At 34.3% G+C, this 22,252-nt stretch overlaps 1 non-coding gene across 1 annotated transcript; it reads right to left on the bottom strand.

Moving 5' to 3' along the window:
• Window positions 1-19,118: 19,118 nt before the first annotated feature.
• Window positions 19,119-19,222, bottom strand: LOC119510435. Its single transcript, XR_005211936.1, has one exon. It is a non-coding gene; the product is annotated as a U6 spliceosomal RNA (small nuclear RNA).
• Between the last annotated feature and the right edge of the window lie 3,030 nt (window positions 19,223-22,252).

Here is a 22,252-nt window from a genome sequence, read left to right as displayed (position 1 = left end):
CATTTCTCCCAACCTACTTTTTGCTTTCTTGCTTCTCCTTTCTTGCACTTTTAATGGATTGAGCTCTTTTTCATTTTCTTTCTTTTTTTATACTCATTTAGGAGTTATACATTCTATCTTTTGAGTGGTTACCCAAAAAGTGTTCACATATGTACTTAACTTTAAGACTAAATTTAATATTCATAATACACCTCCCAATCAGTACCAGGACCTTAGAATACTTTAATCATCCTGCTTCATCCCCCACAACTTACATCTATTATTTTTCAGAATTTTAGTTCTGATAATGTGTTTATTTTTTTCAGTAAGAAGTTTTTTTCACAGTTATTCAATGAGTTTGTGGTGAAGGTAGGATCATAAGCTATGATAATAAGCCAGTCTCCCACTTTTTTTTTAACACCCTTATTGAGTATATTTTTAGAGACCATATAATTCTTTAATTATAATTACATATAATTAAAAATATTATATCATGTATATCATGTTATATATAATTATATATATTATATGTATTATATTATATATAATATATTATAATAATATATATAATTGTATATATTATATAATTACAATTCATTTCAAGTGCACAATTTAAAGAGTTTTTGTAAGTTTATCAAATTGGTCAACCATCAACATAAATCAATTTTTAGAATAGTTTCATCACCCCAGTAAGATCCTCATGCCCATTTACTGTCAATCCCTGTACCCACCTCAGCTCTGGCAACCTCTAATCTACTTTTTGTATCTTTAGATTTGCCTTTTCTGGAGCTTTCATATAAAGGGGATCTTCCAATATGTGGCCTCTTTGTCTTAGCATAATGTTTTTGAAGTTCATCCATATCACATCTATGAGTAGTTCATTCCTTTCCATTGCATGGATAATACCATACTTACTATACATTCACCAGTTGATAGACGTTCAGGAGGTTGTTTCCAATTTGGGGAAACATTTATGGCTGATGCTGTGAAGAACATTCACACGCAAGACTTTTTGTGAGTGTATGATTGTATTTCTCTTAAGTAGACACCTAGGAGTTGAATTGATAGATCATATGGTAACTCTATGTTTCACTCTTTTTAGAAACTGTCAAACTGTTTATTGAAAGAATGATACCATTTTACATTCCCACCAGCAATGTATGAGGTTCCTACTTTACCACATCCTCAACATTTGTTATTTGTCATATTTATTATAGTATCTCACTGTGGTTTTTCATAGATGCCCTTTCTGACAATGTTTTAATCTCACATGTTTATATTTTATTTTATACAGCTATTTTTAATGCATTTCCACATGGCTACTAATTCCTTTGCTCTTCCTTATTCTAGGCTCATTTTCCCTCCTCTGAAATATTTATTTTAGAAGTGCCATCAGTGGAAATCTGTTTACCTAAAAATATGTTTATGTTACTCTGGTTATTTGAAAACCATTTTCAGGGGTACATCACCATAGGATAATACTTAACTTCTCACAGGAAATTTTCCTCCATTTTATTTTCTAGCAGTGTTTCTCTCTTCAACTGTTTATCCTGCTGTTAAACCTATGCATTGATTTTTTAAATTATATTTTTAACTCTTAAAGTTACATTTTCCTGTTTTAAAAATTTTCCAATCATTTTCTAAATATTTCTTTCTGAAACTGTCTTTGCTTCTAAGAATATCAACTTGATCATTTCAAAACCAATATTAAAAAAAATATTCTGGAAATGGAGAAAAATTGAAAACGCCTGTCTGGCAAACTTAGCAGACTTTTCCCAAAAGGTTACAGGGAGAACTGAAAGAATTGTAAGCTAAAAGATAAAAGAGTTAATGAATGAAGACATTGTCCTAATTTTTTTCTCCTGCAATCAAGAAAAAGAGGGCCAGTGGAGATCTGTATCTACTATGTACTCTAAATTTCAAGCACATTTTACTATATTTTACATCAGTGGAAATGTTTCTGTATATATTTACATGAACGAACTGTACTGTTTTCTATCACAGTTCTAATGTCAAATAGTTGACCATCCTGGGTGCAGAAATAGACTCTTACTTGTCACATATCTGGTTTTTATTTTATAACTTGTTACGTGTTCATTTTTATTCCATCTTTTATTTCTTTAATTATTTCATGTGGTAATTTTCTATTCTAGATCTGATATTCCCATATCAAATGCTTAGGAGTCTGTTTTCATTTCCTAGGCTGCTGAAGCTAATACCATGAAATGGGCCAGGTTTAAAAATGGGAATATTTGAGGCTGGGGAAAAAGTTAAAATCAGGGCATCATCAAGGTGATGCTTTCTTCCTAAAAACTGTGGCATGCTGGGGTTGGCTCCTGGTGATCCTTGGTTCTTAGCTTTTCTGCCACATGACAAGGTACATGGCAGCATCTCCTGGTCTCTCTTCTCTTCTGCATTCCACTGATGTCCAGTTTCTTGCTTTCTGTGGGTTTCACTCTTTGAATTTCATTCACTTTAAAGGACTCCAGTAATACAATTAAGACCCATCCTGACTGAGGTGGGCCACACCTTAACAGAAGCAACCTCATGTAAAGCTCCTACTTACAATGGGTTCACAATCACGGGAATGGATTACACTTAATAACTTTTTCTGGAGTACATATAGTTTCTAAATCTGATTTTTGTGTATTTCCTTATTTTTGGCTGACTCTCACCCGTGGTGGTTTGTGAGGTCCTATTAGTTGACCTTAATGTATTGGAAACCTGGGGATTCCACTGAGGATACTTTCCACAATGAGGATTTGCTTCTGTTTCTGTTTCTGCTTCTGCTGGAAGCCAGGGGATGCTTCTAGCCTGCAATAACTCTAGAGCCCTCAGAGGGCACATGCTTAACTAGAAATCTTATGTTCTGCTTAGCGAACCAATCTTGGCAGTCACGTACTCACGCAATATACAAATGGACAGTATACAAGTATGTACATACACAATACCTGACAGTGTAATAAACACCTCCTCTGTAACACAATTATATCCTCCTTGTCTCACCTCTCACTGCAGCCACTAAAGCAATGATGGTTCTTCCCAGGCTTTGGCTACCTTTGTGCTAATGCAACCTCACAGGAACTGACAATAGACCCCATTCCATGTACTCTTGCTTCCTGCCTCCAAACTTATCTAAAACACCGTGGCATGGGGTGACTATAAGAGCCGGCCTAATTTCTGCAAGTGTGGCATAGTTAACGCTCATGGGGCTGCTTACGGCCATTGGAGGAGAAGATGGATAAATATGTCCAATCCTAGGATGGACAGTTCTGATATGCATTTCAAAAGATCAGTCAGTGGACCATAGCAGTAGCAGCTCTAACCCATCCTTATATAGTCTGCCCCTGCTCCTGGGATTATTCCCTCCTAAACTCCCCGCCTTCAAACCTTTGTTCATGCTCTGAATTCTGGACAATCCAGGCTAAGACAGATAGAAAACAATTTAGGAAGAAAATAAAACAGAGGAAAAGTATATAGAACGATGGTTGTGGGGGAGACAAAGTGCAGAGATCCATTTAAAAAACACGACATTTGAGCTGAGACCCAGAGGAAAAGGAGTCAGTCATATAAAGATGCCATTTTCTAGGCAGAGGAACAACACGTGAAAAACTTCTGAAGTGAAAAGGAACAGAAAGATGATGAGTGTAGTGGGAGAGGAAATTAAAGGACTGAGAGGGGCCTGATCATGGAAGGCTTTAAAAGACACAGTAAGGAATTTGGATTTTGTTGTTTTTGGAACAAGATGCCTCTTGAGAATTAAAGAGAGGAGAATGAGATGATTTGATTTGCACATGGTGTAAAAACCTGCTAGGCAACTCTAAGAGTCAGATCTCAGAAACTGTGTTCAATTCTTTTGTTAAAGGAACAATTTGAATTTGTGCCAAATTCATAGGCCTTTGTTTTGTACTTAAGAATATCCCAGTTTATCTCTATTTCATGCATTTTTCTCTGAGGACACCCTACCTCTTCAGCAAACCTGGCTATCTCAGATGTTGAAAATGAACATCCTTTTATATAAATCTCTAATTCTATCTCTGTTTCCAGGTGACGCAATCCAAGGGTAAAATTACAAGGCCAAAGACAATAAAATGTGTAGGTCCCCCATTACATTCAGTCAAATTGTCCTACATAAAGAGTTTGGTTTACTAATTTCTACTCCTGCATTTATGAATGCTCACCTTATTGCAAAACCACAGAATTCAGCAAAGCTGTCCTCACTTTGCATGAGAGTGTGGTACCATAAAAATTGCCGTGTAAGCTGAAATTGTGCAGAGTGACTGTAATAGTCAATAGGGAAAACTGAATTGTTCTATGACTTTTAAAACTTTTTTCAAATTATTAAAAACTGTCTTACTGTTGGCTATAAATGTATGGGAAAATGAAGAAAAATTGTAAAACTATTATTTATTTAGTATGCTGTGTAAGTTAAAACATTAGAAACATTGAGAATTAAGGTGGAGTTTTTTTGTACAGAACTTATCAAGAGTAATTTGAACAGTGATTGTCTTCCTAACCTATGATACTAAGCAAGCATCTTTTCTGTGCATTGGCAAATTGTTAGACTCCTTCTAAGTTTGGATCAGGTCCCAACATTTTTCCCTTTCAACATCATGAGACATCTCCAAGAGTTCTTGAGTATGAAGTTTTTGCCAGCGTCCTTTCCTCAGGGATATCTTCATCCTTATTGTCAAAACCACTCTCCTCACTTAAAGTGATAAATTCGCCTGACTCTGGCTGCATGCCTAGGGTCTCTTGAACAGTGGCAGTGTCCATATTCCCAGTCTGATATTTTTTTCTATAATTCCACTTACATCCAATTGGAATTTCACTTTCAGCATTATCTACTTTTCGTTCCCTTGCTGCACTTTCATCTTTGTTAGCCAATTCCCTCTTTTGATTATCAATTTTTGTAAAATGTCAGATGGGTTTATCACAGAGAGACAAGGAAATGATACAACTACACACTTTGCTGTGTTTCAACAGAGTAATAGATGCTCAGTGACCAATCACCGATAGGTGTTGAAAGAATAGATGTTATTGGTCACTGGCCATGTTGGGCATCTGTTATTTATGTAGTGATTTGCTGACAGAAGAGCTAGCAGCAAAGATTACATTTTATGCAATTACTCACAGCAAATATACTGTGGTAACTGAAATTGGTGAAGCGTTGTTGGGCAACTGGTGTTATTTTTCCAATCCATGTTAACTGAAATACATGCATGTCAATACCATACAAAGCAAGGACTTCCTGTATAATAATTTTTTTAATCTTTATCATTTTGACAGGTTAAAATGGGTTTCTATTGATCCATATGTTTGAATTCACATCTTAAAGCTATTACATGTGTGACTTGGACAAATTATTTATTTTAATCTCTTTGAGCCTCAACTTCTTCATTTGCAAAATAGAGCTAGTAATAACACTTATTATTATCAGTTTTTTTTCCTTTTTTGGGGAGGGAGAGGGGTCATCATTCGTTGGCTAGTTATTATATGCCAGGTAGAATGCTAAACATGTTACATACAGTAAATGCCTAGTAAAAGTTACATTTAATTTTTCATTTTCTGTTGGGAAGTTAATATTTGTAAACGGTGCTTTTTCCTTCCCCCAAAGACGGCTTATATATTTCAAAGGCATTCTGTTCAGTTGCTGTGTACCCATAACATTATAATTCACTATCCGGAAAAGTCATGAGCTACATATGGATGTGTCTAGTCTCATTTTTATAAGACTTTTTAAAGGAATAATTAAAACAATTAGTGCTACCTCAATTTTACATGGCTCAATACTTCTTGTGACCTTTCCTTTAAGGCCACTGGAACTGAATCAACACATACAATTAAGTCAAAATAATTTAATATCATCTCTAATATGACAATATTCTTGACTTACAAAGCCTTTGCAATACACTACTTAAAATTAGAAACACTGAATTTTAAAGTCCTACCAACATTGACTTTGTAGAGTGATACTGTATTCCTACAACTTTTATTATTTTAACTTTTTCTTGTCTATTTATAATTTTGTTGACACAATTCAGAAATATGCTATAATTGACTCAAGAAATCATAGCTTCCTAATCAAGTACCGATATAAACTTTAAGTCTTTAAAAGTTACACACTTTGTAGAGACTTGATATTCTGAGAAATATTTTATCTTCTGAGATACAACTAAGGAACTTGCATTTTGAGATGCAACAAGGGGGCGTCTTCTTTAACTTAGGCATATACTAAGAAAATGAAACCAGACACATTTCTTCTAAATAGAATTGTGTAGAGGATTGTAGTGTACGAGACTGTTTTCAAAGGATTACTTTCTAACTTTAAACAGATCTTGGTCACATTTAAGAAGGAATACTAAAATTCACTGGACACAATGGAAAAAAATGAATGTTGTTTTAACGAAGTTTCTTTTATGAATATAAGGTATGATTTAGTCATTACTTAGAATTTAAAAATATAATGGGAAAAGTTGAGGACCAATCAGAAACCAGCTTTTAAGTTAAATCTATAATGATTATGTATCACATTGACATGAAGTAAGTTTCAGAGTAACTGTTAAAAACAAGATCTTTCCTCTAATAATAAAAAGTCTCTTTTAACAATTGTCTTCTTGGAATTGTAAACATGGAAACTTGAGATTGTATACATTTATTATAGGAAACGTCAATCATTACAATGTTTGAGCTGAGATTGCACAACCACCATAAGACAAAAATTGAAAACACAGAAAATACCAATTGTTAGGAACTATCATAAACCGCTGCAGTGAGTGTAAACTGACAGTCACTTTGAAAAACTGACATTTTCTGTCAAAGATGAAAATATGCACAACCAGCAATCCAAGAATTCCACTATGTACATTCACAACAGAAATGTGCACATGTGTTCATAAAAAGACATGTATTCAAACATTCATAGCAGCATTATCTGCAATAGCCCCAAACATGGATCTACCCAAACATTCATCACTGCAGAATGGACTACCTGTGGTATCTCCATTCACCATTCTGGTGGCTTGGAGTTGCATATGCCAGAAAAACATGTTCTTAATCCATTCATGAGTGTGAACCCACTGTAAATAAGACCTTTTGATGAGGTTACTTCAACTAACAGGATGGGTCTTAATCCTATTTCTGTAGGCCTTATATAGAAGGCCACAGAGAAAGAAGCCATGGGGAATAGCCAGAAGCTGGAAGTCAATGTAATCTGGAAGAGAAAGGAGAAAACACTGCCATGTACATTGCCATGTAATGGAAAAGCCAAGGAACTTCAAAGATTGCCAGCCAGCCAGAAGATACCTACCCCAGAAGGAAACAAGCCTTCTAGCCTCCGAAACCATGAGCCAATAAATCTCCGTTGTTGAGCCAACCCATTGACTGGTATTTGTTTTAACAGCCAAGAAACTAAAACAATCAGCAATGAGAATGAAACATCTCCAAGGGCTTGCAGTCTCACATGCATCAATCTCACAAACTCAATGCCAAATAAAAGAAGTCAGTCACACAAAAAAGAACATATCATATGATTCCATTCTATGAAGTATAGCCAAAACTAATCTATGCTGTTACAAGTCAGGATAGTGGCTACCATTGGGAGAGGAGTGCGTGTGTGTGTGTGGTATGTGCGTGCGCATGCGCCTGGAAAGAAACATGAGGAGGCTTCAGGTGTGCTGATGTTTGTGACTTGCTTTGAGTGCTGTTCACACAGGTGTGTTCAGTTTGTGAAAATACAGTGAGCTCTACACTTTTATCTGCACATTTCTCTACATAAACTACATTTCAATAAAAATTTAACATTAAAAAGAAAATAAAATACTTGTGAATAAGAGAATTTTCTTTACTCATTTCAATTTATATATTGTTTTTAACATTAACTTTATGATAATCAACAGCTTAGTGTCCTTATTAACAAAGCTATCATCTTTCTTGCAGAATATTTTTGCAAGTAAATTAGTGATTCTAACAAATTCATTCATAAATTCGATGCTAAATCTGGTTCTTCTCAAACATGGATTCAGTAGTGTTTTTATAGCAGTGCAGCAGTATTATCATAGTAACGTTACTTATTTTCCTGATAGACTTAACTTAATACACCTAAAGATTTCAGTATAAATATTTTATACCCCACTTTAGAAAGGCGTTTTATTCCACAATCATTAAAATCCAGTCCTCCAAATATTATAACATGGTCAATTTAATTTGCAACCTACAGGGGTTCAGGGTCTGAATGCTGTTCTTAAAGTGAAACTTATATAGAGTCAAAATTATTCTTGGAAATTCCCTAATAATATGACACATCAGAGACGGAAACACAACTGGCAGTCCATACAAGATGGATGGTTTTTCCTCTAACTCTGATCAGATCACCACTTGAACACAAGATAAAGGAGCTCACTTACATTTAGCGGCATGTTTTTAAAAGGAAATGAACAGCAGATATTTAGTATTAGAATCACATCAGTCTCAGAGGCACTTCGATGCTATAATTAACTGAGGTCACAGATTTCTAGCCTCTGACTTTATGAATTTGCATATTCTGCTTATTTCATATAAGTGAGATCTTACAATATTTGTCCTATTGTGTCTGGCTTATTTCATTCAACATGATATCTTCAAGATTCATCTATGTTGTAGTACTTACTAGAACTTCATTCCTTTTTATATCTGAATAATATTCCATTGATAGATATACCACATTTTGTTAATCTCTTCCTCTGTTGATTGACACTTGGGTTGCTTCCACTTTTTGGTAATTATGAATAATGCTGCTATGACATCAGAGTGCAAATATCTGTTTGAGTCCTTGTTTTCAATTACTTTGGGTTAAATAACTAAAAGTGGGATTACCAGGTCATATGCTAATTCTATACTTAACTTCCTGAGGAATCGCCAAACTGTTTTCCACAGTGGCTGCACCATTTTACATTCCCAGCAACAATGTAAGAGTGGTCATATGTCTTCACATTTTCTCCAACACTTGTTATTTTCTGTTTGTTTTTTATTAGTAGCCATTCTAGTAGGTGTGAGATGGTATCTCATTGTAGTTTTAATTTGCATCTCCCTGATGGCCAATGACATTGAACATCTGTTTTTGGTATGCTTTTTAGCCATTTGCATATCTTCTTTGGAGTAATGTCTATTCAAGTCTTTTGACCATTTTTTAATTGGGTCATTTGTCTTTTTGATGTTATGTTGTAGGATTTCTTCATATATCTGGATATTAAACCTTTACCATATATGTGGTTTCCAAATATTTCTCCCATTTGTAGGTTGTCTTTTTGCTTTCTTAAGTCATTTGATGCACCAAAGTTTTTAATTTTGATGAAGTCTCATTTTTTCTTTTGTTGCTGGTGCTTTTAGTGTAAAGTCTAACAAAGCATTACCTACAATAAGGTCTTGCAGATGTTTCTCTGTGTTTTCTTCTAGGAGTTTTATAGTTTTGGTCCTTATATTTAGTTTTTTTAATTCATTTTGAGTTAATTTTTGTATATGGTGTGAGGTAGCAGTCCTCCTTCATTCTTTTGCATATGGATACACAGTTTTCCCAGTGCCATTTGCTGAAGAAACTATTCTTTCCCCACTGAGTGGACTTGGCACCTTGGTCAAAGATCAACAGGCCAAAGGTGTGAGGTTTATTTCTGAACTCTCAATTCAATTCCATTGGTTTATATGTCTGTCCTTGTGCCAGTACTAGCTGTTTTGATTAATGTAGGCTTTGTAATAAGTTTTAAAATCAGGAAACATAAGTCTTCCAACTTTGTCCTTCTATTTCAGGATGGTTTTGGCTATTTGGGGCCCCTTACCATCCATATAATTGCAATGATTGGCTTTTCCACTACAAGAAGGCTGTTGGAATTTTGATTGGGATTGTGTTGAGTCTGTTTGATTTTTTAAGAATCATTCTGTTACCTTAATGATATTGGCAAGTATTTAATAAGAACTTATATTTTCTAAGGATGTCTTACATGAAGAATCAACCTACATCCTTAAAAGAAAATTACATGCCAAGGAAAACAGCTGTGCTACTGAATGTCAGAATGTCTGATTTATGGACCCAATGCCTAGAAATAATTAGAGCATGCAGGGGTGATGCTGCAGATGCAAGTCCTGTGTTCAAAGATCAAAGACCACGCTTAATCAGATGCTAAGTTTATCTAACTACGTATGCCGCAGCTTTCAGAGGAATATTTGTGACTTGATGATTGCCCTTTTCAAAGTCACTCTAAAAAATGGCATACAACAAATACACCAAAATTCCTTTCAACATTCAGTGAAGAAAAGAAAAATCAATGACATAGTTCCTAATTTTTTGAAACAATTTCAGCCTGAATTACATATAGAAGAAATTGGCTTGTTTATTTTTCAATTTACCACCTACTTCAGATGGCATTTACTGAGCCCTGAGGACCCAAAATCAGTAAAATAGAAGTGAGTTATTTCAAGAAACTGAATCTGCAGTTCTTTTTTTAATAATCAGATTAAAATTCTGGGTACATTTTCTATCATAAGAATTTCAAAGCACTTAAAATCTGGGACAGATTTTCTCAGCAATGTTACAGGAACTAATGTAGGAGGTACAAGGGGAGGGGGAGGAGGAGGACTGGAAAGAGGAAGCAAAAGTGAAGGGGAACGGGAAAAAGAAGAAGGGGAGAAGGAGGAGAGTAGGGGAGTGGAGGAAAAAAAGGGAGAGGGAGAAGAAGGGGGTAGGATAAGGAGAGGGAGCCAGTGAGGAAGGAACCAAGATATCTTACTCCCCAAACTAGTGCATCCATGAGGAAGAAACTCTGTTAGAGAGACACCATTAGCCTATTCCTGAAAACTAGAAGACATTCTTATCTGGCTTTAAATCAGAAGATTGCTGTCTGTGCTAGTTTTATCACAGATGAGGCAGCAAATTTTCTCAGAGCACCAAGTGGGCTTCAGCAAATTCTATACTGAGGACAGGGTGATCGCTTCAAAATTGAACAAAAGCTTTTGGTTTATTTCTCACTGGAAGGGAGACAGTAAAACACTGAACTTTTTCAAAATAAAGAAATCTGACAAAAAAACTCCATCTAAGGAAACATTAACTTGATCATCTGAGGAGGTGGGGTTGGGGTAGGAAACAGATCATGCTATTTTTCCCCCTCTATTATATTTTATCTTTCTGATGATTTTGGGAATAACTTCATGTCCTATATTCCTGCAGTTGCTGTTAATGCTCTGAACTTTCCGTTCCTGCCTGGTAGGGCTCCATCAACCCACCATCTCCCACTATTAAATCTATTCCTTAATATAGGTCACTTGAGTCAAAATTATTCAGTTACAGATAAAACATAACCTTCCAATAGAAGGACATATTTTTATCTCAGCATTCAAAGAGTTGCCTTTTTAACAACCCCCAGCATTAATGGAGGTTAGAGTCATAACTCTTCAAGAAGAGACTATAATTTAGAAATCTACTCTCCCCTCAATAATTGAGCATAACTTCTATTAACATAAAATAAGAATTATGTGACTTAGAGGAAGAGAGATCAGACCTCTTAGTTTAAATTAATGATGAATGTTGTGACTTCTCCATATTGTGAAAGTCTCCTCTGAAATCAAACTGGCATTTATGAAAATGCCGTTTTAGCCCCCATAGCTGTTGGTTAGAATCCAAATGGCAAGCAAAAATTTAAAATGCGCTCTACACTAATTCTTTATGTTTTTAGTGCCACTGAACTTCCCTTGTCCTTTATTTTAAATAACAGCTCACTATACACATAGTAAGGGAGAGTCACTTTGTTACTGTAAGACTGACCACAAGTGAGATTTATTCTATTTCTCATTAACTCTTTTCATTGCTATGCTGCTTGCATAAAGACCTGGTAAAGTTTTTACCCCAAATCCTAACTTGAGTTTAACTCACTGTAAATATGGACTATTTAACAAATTTTGCAAAATGTAAATACAAATATAGGCATCTATCTGGTGTTTAGCAAAGACCATAATACTTGAACAATTTTGATCAGAAATTAAATTTTTATACTATTGAAAAATACACTGCATTTCTAAGTGATATATTATAGATATTTTTATAGCTATAAAATGTTTCCCTACTAATTTGTTACTAATCAGAGAAAAGGCACATTATTCATATTACCTATTTTTAAAATGAACATTAAATACAGTCTCACCAGTTAACCTTACAAAGTTATCAGAGCTCTTGATGACAAAGTTCATTCGGTATAGAGAATTCTTTTCAGGCAAACACAGATGTAGATACAGAATTCAACTGGAGGTTGAAGGATTGGAGTAAATAAGACTCCAAATACAACTCTAAGGCATTAAAATGTATAAAGGTAATTTATTCTTAGGAAAGGGTACTCACTAAATGGTTCATTTACTTTTATTTTAGACATACTTCAAACTATGTTAGTTATTTAAGTTCTCTGTGTAAAAGCCATTATAAAAAACAAATTAGAAAAGGAAAGGGGATATAAAGACATACTTTCAGCAAGAAGCAATATCTAATGTTGAAGGAAAGGACAGAAAATAATATAGCATCAGATATAATTATTCAAAAAGTAGAGCTGTCTGGAATCAGTAAGGGCATTTCAAGACACCATTGTTTACCACATGGTTCAATAATAGTAAAAAGGATGACCTTCAGGTATCTTCCATAAAACATGAAATTCTGTTCAAAAAACTGTTCAAATAGCAGAGAAAGCTGTAATTCACTGGAGAAAGGATTTCATAAAAATGAATTTATTTGTGATACTTTTGTTCACAAAAGAGATAATTATCATTAGGTAAGCAAGTCATCTATGAGGACCAGGACTTCTCAACATTATAAGGTAAAAAGGTTATTATGGCTGCTTTAATTATGAACTACTGGGAATCAGATCCATTCAATTGATGAGCAAGACACATGCTACGGAAGATGCATTGGGAATGAATGACCTCAGTATACACATATTTGTTAAATTTTCAATCCAGTTAATTTAATGAATCCATGGATCCAGTCATAATGACAATGGCTATTAGGAATTTTTTAAAGTTATATTGTATGTATTCCCCCTAACCCTTTCATAGCACAGTTTCATCAAGGAAAATGGATTACAACAGTAATAACAAATATTTACATTACACTAACTTAAGTTTCAGGCACTCTTCTAAGCCCTTTACATATATTAACTTAATTTAACCCTCCCAACTTTCTAGCAAAATAGGGACAATGATCACCCTTACTTTAAAGATAAAGAAACAGATAGAGAGCTTATGAAACTTGCTCAGGGTCTTAAAGCCAGTAAGTGGCAGAATCAGGATCCAAATTTCAAACTTGCCTCAAAGGAGAGGAAAAATTATCAGTATGTTTGTGGATAAGAATTGTTAAAGAACAACATAAAGTGTATTAAGTATCGGGAGTGTCAGTTACCTTAGGTTTAGAGCTATCACACGGTATGGTTATCTTTAAATGTATATTTGAAACTCTCCAGAGATGGTCTGTTTCAAGGGACTGGCCCATAATATATGCATTGCTGATCACCAGTTCAAATGTAAACTGCTTGAAAGGGCCTGAATGTCAGGGATATCAGGTAGGCTTGTATGCAAGGCCTAAGAACCATTTAAAAAAAAATTCTGATGTACCAGGCAGTATTCAAAATCTATCATTAATATACTGAGAATTAAAAATTCAGATAAATAAGAAAATATAAACCAGGGATGATACAAATGTATGCATGAAAGAAAAGTTCTTACTAAAACCAATATATAAAACACCAAGTTCTTTTTGGTTGCAAATGGCAGAATGCCAAATCAAACAAGTTTAGGCAATTGGGGTTGGGAGGAAATATCATACTCACTCATGAAACTAGAAAATCACAGGGCCACCTAGCTCCATAAACACAAACAAGTTCCCTAAGACTCTGTTGAACTTAACTTTCAACTTTTCTTCCAATGGTGTGTAGGCTTTATTTTCAGGGTGGCTTTTCTACAAGGCTTAGAAAACAGCAATAAGTTTCTAATTAAATCTAGTTGGACCTAATTGGATCAAGTTCTCCTTCCTGACCTCCCCACTGCACCTAGAGATCAGATATCCTAACTGGTCCTGCATGAGGGCCTGAGTGTAATTAACTGCTTCCCTAGAACACCATTGAATGGGAAAAGGGCAGACTGTTACCTGAAGAAAGGGGAAGATACATTGACAGGCAGAAACAACATTTAACTACCACTACCTTGATTTTCATCCCTCCACGGAAAAAGCTCAGATTTCATGCATGATAATACCCTGTATTGAGGACTTACTGTGTGTCAAGTACTGTATGAAGCATTTCACATGCCTTATTTCATTACTCCTCATAACAATATTGAAGTATACATTATCATTATTATTTCCAGGAATACAATTTTGCTCCAACTCACCTATACCAGCTATTTACACCAGGGATCTTTGTAACTGACCAATGCTCCTTTCAGTTGATTGGTTCCCAAGTCATACCAGTTGATGTATTTTGAATAACTAATCTTGGTTCTTTCCAATATTTATATAAAGGAAGTGAGGCTCACAGAGTCTCATATAACTTAAAAAGGTAAACTCATGAAGGATTAGTCCACCAGGAAGAGCTCTGCAAATGTTACTCATTATTAAGGTTAATTACACCAGTCCATAAGCATGAGAAATACTACACAATTATTATATATTAATTATTTAAGAGCTTCATTGAAGTATAATTTACACATAATAAAATGCACCCATTCAAGTCCACAATTTGATGAGTTTTGCCGAAAGTATACAGCCTTGGAACTACCACCTACTCAAGATATGGAACATTTCCCTCACCTCAATAAGTTCTCTCTTGCTTCTTTACAATCAACCCACTACCCACCATCCTAAGCAACCACTGACTTGCTTTCTATCATTATAGCTTTGTCTTTTCTAGAATTTTTCTGGAATCATAACTTACCTAATCTTTTGTGTCTAGCATCAGTCATTCAGCATGATGACTCTGAGATTCATCTATGTTGTTTCACACATAGTTTGTTCCTTTTTTTTTGCTGAACGGTATTGCATTATATAGATGTATCGATTTTGTTTATCTGTTCACCAGGTGACGGAAATTTTGGTTCACTCTAATTTTTGGATATTATTAATAAAGCTGCTGTGAACTCACAGCAGTACTAGAAATCCCGGTGTAGACATGTGCTTCATTTTTCTGACATTGACACCCAGAAAGGGAAAAAATGAGCCAAAGAACAAGTATCTGCTTGATTTTATAAGAAATTGCCAATCTGTTCTCCAAAGCAGCTGTAACATATTTGCATTCCCACCAGCAATGGACGAGAGTTCCAGGTTTTGCTTCCTTCTCAACACTTGGTATTGTCATTCTTTTTTTTAAAATTTAAGCCATCCTAAAGGGTGTCCAGTGGTTGTTCTTTGTGGAGTTGATTTGCATTTCCCTAATGACCAGTGACACAGAATACATAGGATGTGCTTACCAGCTATCATACATCTTCTCAGTGAAGAGTCTGTTCAAATCCTTTGCCCGTGTTTTATTAGACGGCTTTTTTTAAATTGAGTTGCAAAAGTTCTTTACATATACTGGATACAAGTCCTTACTTAGATATATGACTTTTTATTTTCTTAACAGAATCTTTCCAAGAGTATTTTCTAAAATTTTGATGGAATCCAATTTATCCACTTTTCTTTTATTAGTCTTTCTTTTGTGTTCTAGTCAAGAAATCTGGGGTTGAACCAAGAACACAAAAGATTTTCTCCTATTTTTCATTCAGAAGTTTTATGGTTTTAGCTTTCACACTTCGATCACTGTTTCATTTAAGTTTAATCTGTGAATGGCATAAAATAAGGGTTGAGATTCTTCCACCACACCCCCACACCCCTAGTACAGATACTCAATTGTATTAGTTTTCTATGGCTCCTGTAGCAAATTCCACTACCTTAGTGGTTTAAAGCACCTTATTTATTTTCCTTTCAGCTCTGCTGTTCAGAAGTCTTAAATAGTTCTCATTGGGCCAAAATCAGGGTTCCAGTAGGCATATATTCCTTTCTGGAAGCTCCAGAGGAGAATCTCTTTCCCTGCCCTCTCCACTTTCTGGAGGCTACCCACATTCCCTGACTTGCTGTCCCCTTCCTCCAAATTCAAAGTCTGCAACGTTGAACCAAGCCCCTCTCATGCTGCCATCTCTCTGGTTCTCTTTCACCTCCCTCTTCCTTTTTTAAGGACTCTTGTAATCACATTGGGTCCACATGGATAATCCAGTGTAATCTTCCTATCTTAAGGTCTGTCGACTGGCAAACTTAATTCCATCTGCAACTTTATTCCTTTTGCCATGTAACCTAGCATATTCACAGTTTCCAAGAATGAGGATGTGGACATCTTTAGGGACCATTATTCTGTCTATCATGCCATGTGTTCCAACAGCATTTGTTGAAAAGACTCCTCTTTTCTCACTTAACTAGTTTGGCATCTTTGTTGAAAATCAATTGACCAAATATGTGTAGATCTATAAATCAGGCAGTACAAATTCTTCTACTTTGCCTTCATCAAAATCACTTTTTAAATTCAAGGCCCTTTGCATTTCCATATAAATCTTAGAAACAACTTACTTAATACAGAAATTCTGATGGAATATTTATGGATGTTACCCTGTACCTATATATCAACTGGAGGAGAACTGATATCCTAACAATGACTCATAGGCTCTGCAAACATAGTATCTCTCGCCATTGATTTAGGTCTTCTTCAATTTATTTCAGCAATGTTTTATAATATTTGGTAAACAAGTCTTGCAAGTATTAAATTTATTTATTAAATTTATTCCTAAGTAATTTATTTTGTGTGCCATTGTAAATGAAATTGTACTTATAGTTTCATTTTCTAATTATTTATTACTGACATTAGAAATAGAATTCATTTTTGTATATTGACCATGTGTCCATGTGTCCTGTGAAGTTGCTAAATTTACTTATTCTAATACATTTTTTTGTAAATTCCTTAGAATTTTCTACCTATATGTTAATGTCATCTGCAAATAAAGACAGTTTACTACTTTTCCAATCTGGGGATTTCTTATTTATTTTTCTTGCCTTGTTGCAATGATTCAGACTTACAGTACAATATTGAATAGAAGTGGTGAAAGCAGACATCCTTGACTTATTCCAAATTTTAGATAAAACACATTCAGTCTTTTACTATACAGGATGATGTTTACTGTGAATTTTTTGTAGATGCTTTTCACCAAGCTGAGAAAGGATCTTTCCAGGGGTAGTTTCTTAAGAGATTTCATCACGATTGGGTGTCAAATTTTTTTCAAATGCTTTTTCTACTACTATTTAAATGATCACATGCTTTATCTCCTTTCTTCTATTAGTATTATAAATTACAGTGATTTATATTTTAATGTTAATCAAATCTTGAAGTTCTGGTATAAAACTCTCTTATTTGCAATGAACCATTCTTTTAAATAATGCTGATTTGATGTGCTAATATTATGTTAAAGATTCTCGCATTTATATTCATAAGCAATATTGATCTTTTTTCCAAGAAAAAAGTTTTCTTTTCTTGGAATATCTTAATCTGGATTTGGTATCAGGGTAATACTGGTCCCATAAAATGTGTGTTGGAAAGTGAATACTCTTCTATTTACTCAAAGAGTCTGTGTAAGAATTGGTATGATTTCCTCTTTTCATGTTTGATAGGCTTCATGAGTGAAGTCACAACACCTAGAGTTTTCTTTCCTGGAACAGTTTTTAAATTACAAATTTAATGTCTTTAACTGACATAGGGTTATTCAGGTGTTCTGTTTTTTCTTGCGGCAGTTTTGATAAATTGTGTTTTTGAAGATATTTCTCCATTTCATATAAGGTGTCAAATTTATTGGTATAAAATTGTTCATTATATCTCCTTTCACTGATTACTGCTCTTATCTTTATTTTGTTACTTATACTAACTGAGGTTCATTTGCTCTTTTTTGCTAGTTTCCTGTGGTGCAAATTTAGACCTTCATTTGAGCCATTTCTTCTTTTAAATTCAAGTATTTAAAGCTATAAAAGTGCTGCTAAGCACTGAATATTAAATTCCACAAAATTTAATATTTTGTTTTTATTTTTATTCTCTCCAATATTTTCTAATTTTTACTTTAATTTATTATTGAACAATGTGTTATTTAGAAATGTGTTATCTTCTAAATACGTGGATGGTGTTCCAGATATCTTTTTGTTACTGATTTCTAATTTAATTCTATTAAAGCTAGAGAACATAATCTGCATTATTTCCATAATTTTATGTTTATTGAAAATTTTTTATGGCACTGTATTTGGTCTGTCTTGGTGAATGCTCATGTGTTCAAGAAAATAACATATAAACTTCTGTTTGTGGATGGACTGTTTTATAATTGTCAGCTTGATCAAGTTGGTTCATATTGTTCAAGTATTTTATATTCTTACTGATTTCCTGTCTATTTGTCCTGTCAGTTACTGAGAGAGGAGTATTGAAAATTCCACCTAGAGTTGTTAATAATTGTTCAATTATCTATTTCTCTTTTTAGTTCTGTCCATTTTTCCTTCATGTTTTGGGAACCTCTGTTACTGGGTAGATAGATTTCTATAGTTGTTCTATCTTCCTGTAGCCTGATACTTTTTTAGTATCAAGTATTCCTCTGTCTCTACTAATGCTTCTTGTCTTGGAGTCTAATTTATATGCTGTTAATGTATCCAGCCCCACTTTCTTATGCTTAATATTTGCATAGTGTATCTTTTTTCATCCTTTTACTTACAGTTTATCTATGTCTCTCTATTTAAAGTATATCTATTATAGGCAGAATATAATTGGAACTTGGTTTTTCAATCTAATCTCACAATCTTTGCCTTAAATATTTAATCTTTTCATATTTAACATAATGAATATATAACTGGATTTAAGTCTGTCATTGTGCTATTTGTTTTCTATTTGTCACAACTTCTGTTTGTTTCTCTGCCTATTTTCTTACCTTACGTGATTTTCAGAAAATATTTAAGTATGTCATTTTATTTTTGATGCAGCATTGATATTATTAGGGAGGGAAAAAGGAAACAATCTAAATGCTATCAACAGGAGACTGGATAAGTAAACATTAAAACATTCTTACATTCGAACACTACATCGTAATTAAGGAAAAATATGGAACACTTCATGAATTTGCGTGTCATCCTTACACAGCGGCCATGGTAATCTCTGTATCATTCCAATTACAGTATATGTGCTGCCAAAGCAAGCACTGAGTATGTCATTTTAATGTGCTTTTAACTATATTTATTTGTTTTGTTTTTAGGGGTCACTTAGGGATAATATGCATCATTAACTTATGAACATCTATTTTAATTTAATATTGAAGTATTACTTCTAGTAAAATGTTAGAAACTTGAAACAGTGTAGTTTCATTTATCCTCCTTCTTTTGTTATTGTTATCATATACATTACATTAAAGTACCTTATAAACCCCACAATATCTTTTAAGAACTTCAGAGAAAAAATATATTTGTATGTATTTTCCAATGTTTCTCATTTCTATCAGAATATCCATGCTGCTATCTGCTGTCATTTCCCTTCAACCTAAAGATGTTCCTCTAGTATTTCTTATTGTGCCAGTTGGTTAGCAATGAATTTTCTTGGTATTTCTTTGTCTGGAACTTTCTATTTCATTTTAACTTTCATATTTGGAGAATAGTTGTACTTGATACGGAATTCTTCTGGCTTCTATTGTTTCTGGTGATCATATTGTTGGTCCTTTGCACATGTCATTTTTCTCCTGCTGCTTTCAAGATTTCTCTATATCTTTGGTTTTCTGAAGTTTTACTGTGATGTACTGATATTGGCTTTGGGGGGATGTATATGTATCTCATTTGGGCTTCATTCATTGAGCTTCTTGGATCTCAAGGTTAATTTTTTAACCAAATATAGGAATATGTTGTCCATCCTTTATTCAAATAATTTTTCTGTCTTTTCTCTCCTTCTTTGCTGTGTGGAATTCTATTCACACATATATTGGACTGTTTTATATTGTTCACAGTTTTCTGGGGAGTTGTTCATTTTGCTAATTTTTTTCTCTTTATTTTTCAAATTGGATAATTTCTATTGAGCCAAGTTTAATTTCACTGATTCTGCCACCTCAAATCTGTTAAAAATCCATCTAGGGAGGTTTTCATTCAGTATTGTTCTTTATAGTTCTAGAATTTCCATGGGCTTTTTCTTACAGCTTCATTCTTCTGTTGAGATGCGTTATCTGTTTACTTATTAATATTATATTTTTCTTCAATTATTTGAATGTAATTAAAATTACCTGTTTGGAATCTTCGTCTGCTCAATCCATCATGCCCCACTCAATGTCAATTTCTATTGACTGTGACACATGTATAGGCAAAGGAGAACTTTCCTGTTTCTTTGCATATCCAATATTTTATTGGAAACTAGGCATTAGAGATTATGCCTTGTAATGATGCTGGGATGTCCTGAGGATTGTTGCGTTGTGGTCAGTAGTGTTGTTCTAGTAGGCAATTAAAACTTGCCTGGGCTCACACTGTAAAATATTCTCCCCTGTTGTGTGCAACAGCTGGCATTTGCTCAATATTTTTGGTTCCCAGCTACTGCTTGTTTAGCCTGACCCCTGGAGTCTCCCAGTGCCTGCATATTTTAGTTGCTAGCCAAAGATTTGGGAAGACTTTATATTCAGGTTTTGTGTTCACTTTCTTTGTTTTTATTTTCTTTCTGGGGTCTCTCCCCTTTTGCCAGTCTCAGTTTTGTATCTTTGATATCTCAGATCAGGAAGTGTTTCACTTTTGTCGCTTGAGTTGTGCATTATTAGGGGAACATGCTCAAAGATTCAATAAACTCACAAACCTGAACAGCAACAGCTCTGCATTTCAAAGGTAGCTCACCCTCCAATGTCTGTCTCATTTTTTCTGGGCTCCTCTGGGTACCTCAAGCATATGTAGTTTTGTGGTTACCCTAGGATTTGAGAAGAGTTTATACTCTTAGAATTTCAACTTCAGTCTTCTGAAGCTCTTTCAATTCTAAAATTTTCTCTTTAAAGATCCACCTTTTCTGTTCTCTGAACTCTTTTATCTACTCTCTCAAATAAGTAAGAGAGTCTGGGAAGCCTATTGGGAAAGGAAAATCACAAATTTATAGTTCTTGCCATGATTATAAGGAATAATAGAGAAATCCCATGTGAACTTATTGTTTCTCACAATGATAACATTTTATGAAACTATTATACAATCTTACAATCAGGACATTGAGATTGATACAATCCATTGATCTTATTCACATTTCCCCAGTTTTATTTGTTTCCTTATGTGCATGTGTGTGTGTACAGGTGGGGTGGATTTATTTCTATAAAATTGTATCACATGTGTAGGTTTTTGACTCTATCACCACAAGAATCCCTCACGTTGCATTTTTTGTGACCACATCTCCCTCCTTCCACCCCATACCCCCTTAATCCCTACTAACCACTAATCTGTTCTTCATTTACACAACTTTGTCATTTCAAAAATGTTATACAAATGCAATCATTATTATGCAAACTCTTGGAATTGGCTTTTCTCACCCAGAATAATTCCCTGAAGATTCAGCCAAGTTGTGGAATGTATCAATAGTTATTTCCTTCTTATTGATGAGTGGTACTCTACAGTATGAATATACCACATTTTGTTTAACCATTCACCTGAAGGACATCTGGCAGTTTCCAATTTTGGGCAATTATAAATAAAGCTGCCATGAACATTTGCATACAGGTTTTGTGTGAACATAAGTTTTCACTTCTCTGGGATAAATGCCTAAGTGTACAACTGCTGGGTCATATGGTAGTTGCATGTTTAGTTTTAAATGAAACTCCCAAGCTGTTTTCCAGGCAGACTGTACCATTTTGCATTCCCACCAGCATAGTGATCCAATTTCTCCACATCCTCATCACATTTGGTGTTGTTACTTTTTTTTTTTTTAAATCTATTTTAGCCATTCTGAGTGGTAGTGTGTAGTGATATCATATGTGGTTTTATTTTGTATTTCCCTTACGGCTAATGATGTTTTTTTGTTGTTTTTGTTTTTTTGTTAGAGAAACTATAGGTTTACAGAAAAGGCATGCATGAAATACAAGAAATACAGAGTTCCAAATACAACCCTATTATTAAAGCCTTGCATTAGTGTGGTATAATTGTTACAATTCATGAAAGAACATTTTTAATAATTGTATTATTAACTATAGTCCACTGCTTATAATAGGGCTCACTGTATGTATTCAACAGTCC

The sequence above is a fragment of the Choloepus didactylus genome, chromosome 1 (assembly GCF_015220235.1).
Source record: "Choloepus didactylus isolate mChoDid1 chromosome 1, mChoDid1.pri, whole genome shotgun sequence".
Classification (NCBI taxonomy): domain Eukaryota; kingdom Metazoa; phylum Chordata; class Mammalia; order Pilosa; family Megalonychidae; genus Choloepus; species Choloepus didactylus.
This window is presented reverse-complemented; position numbering and strand designations above follow the sequence as displayed.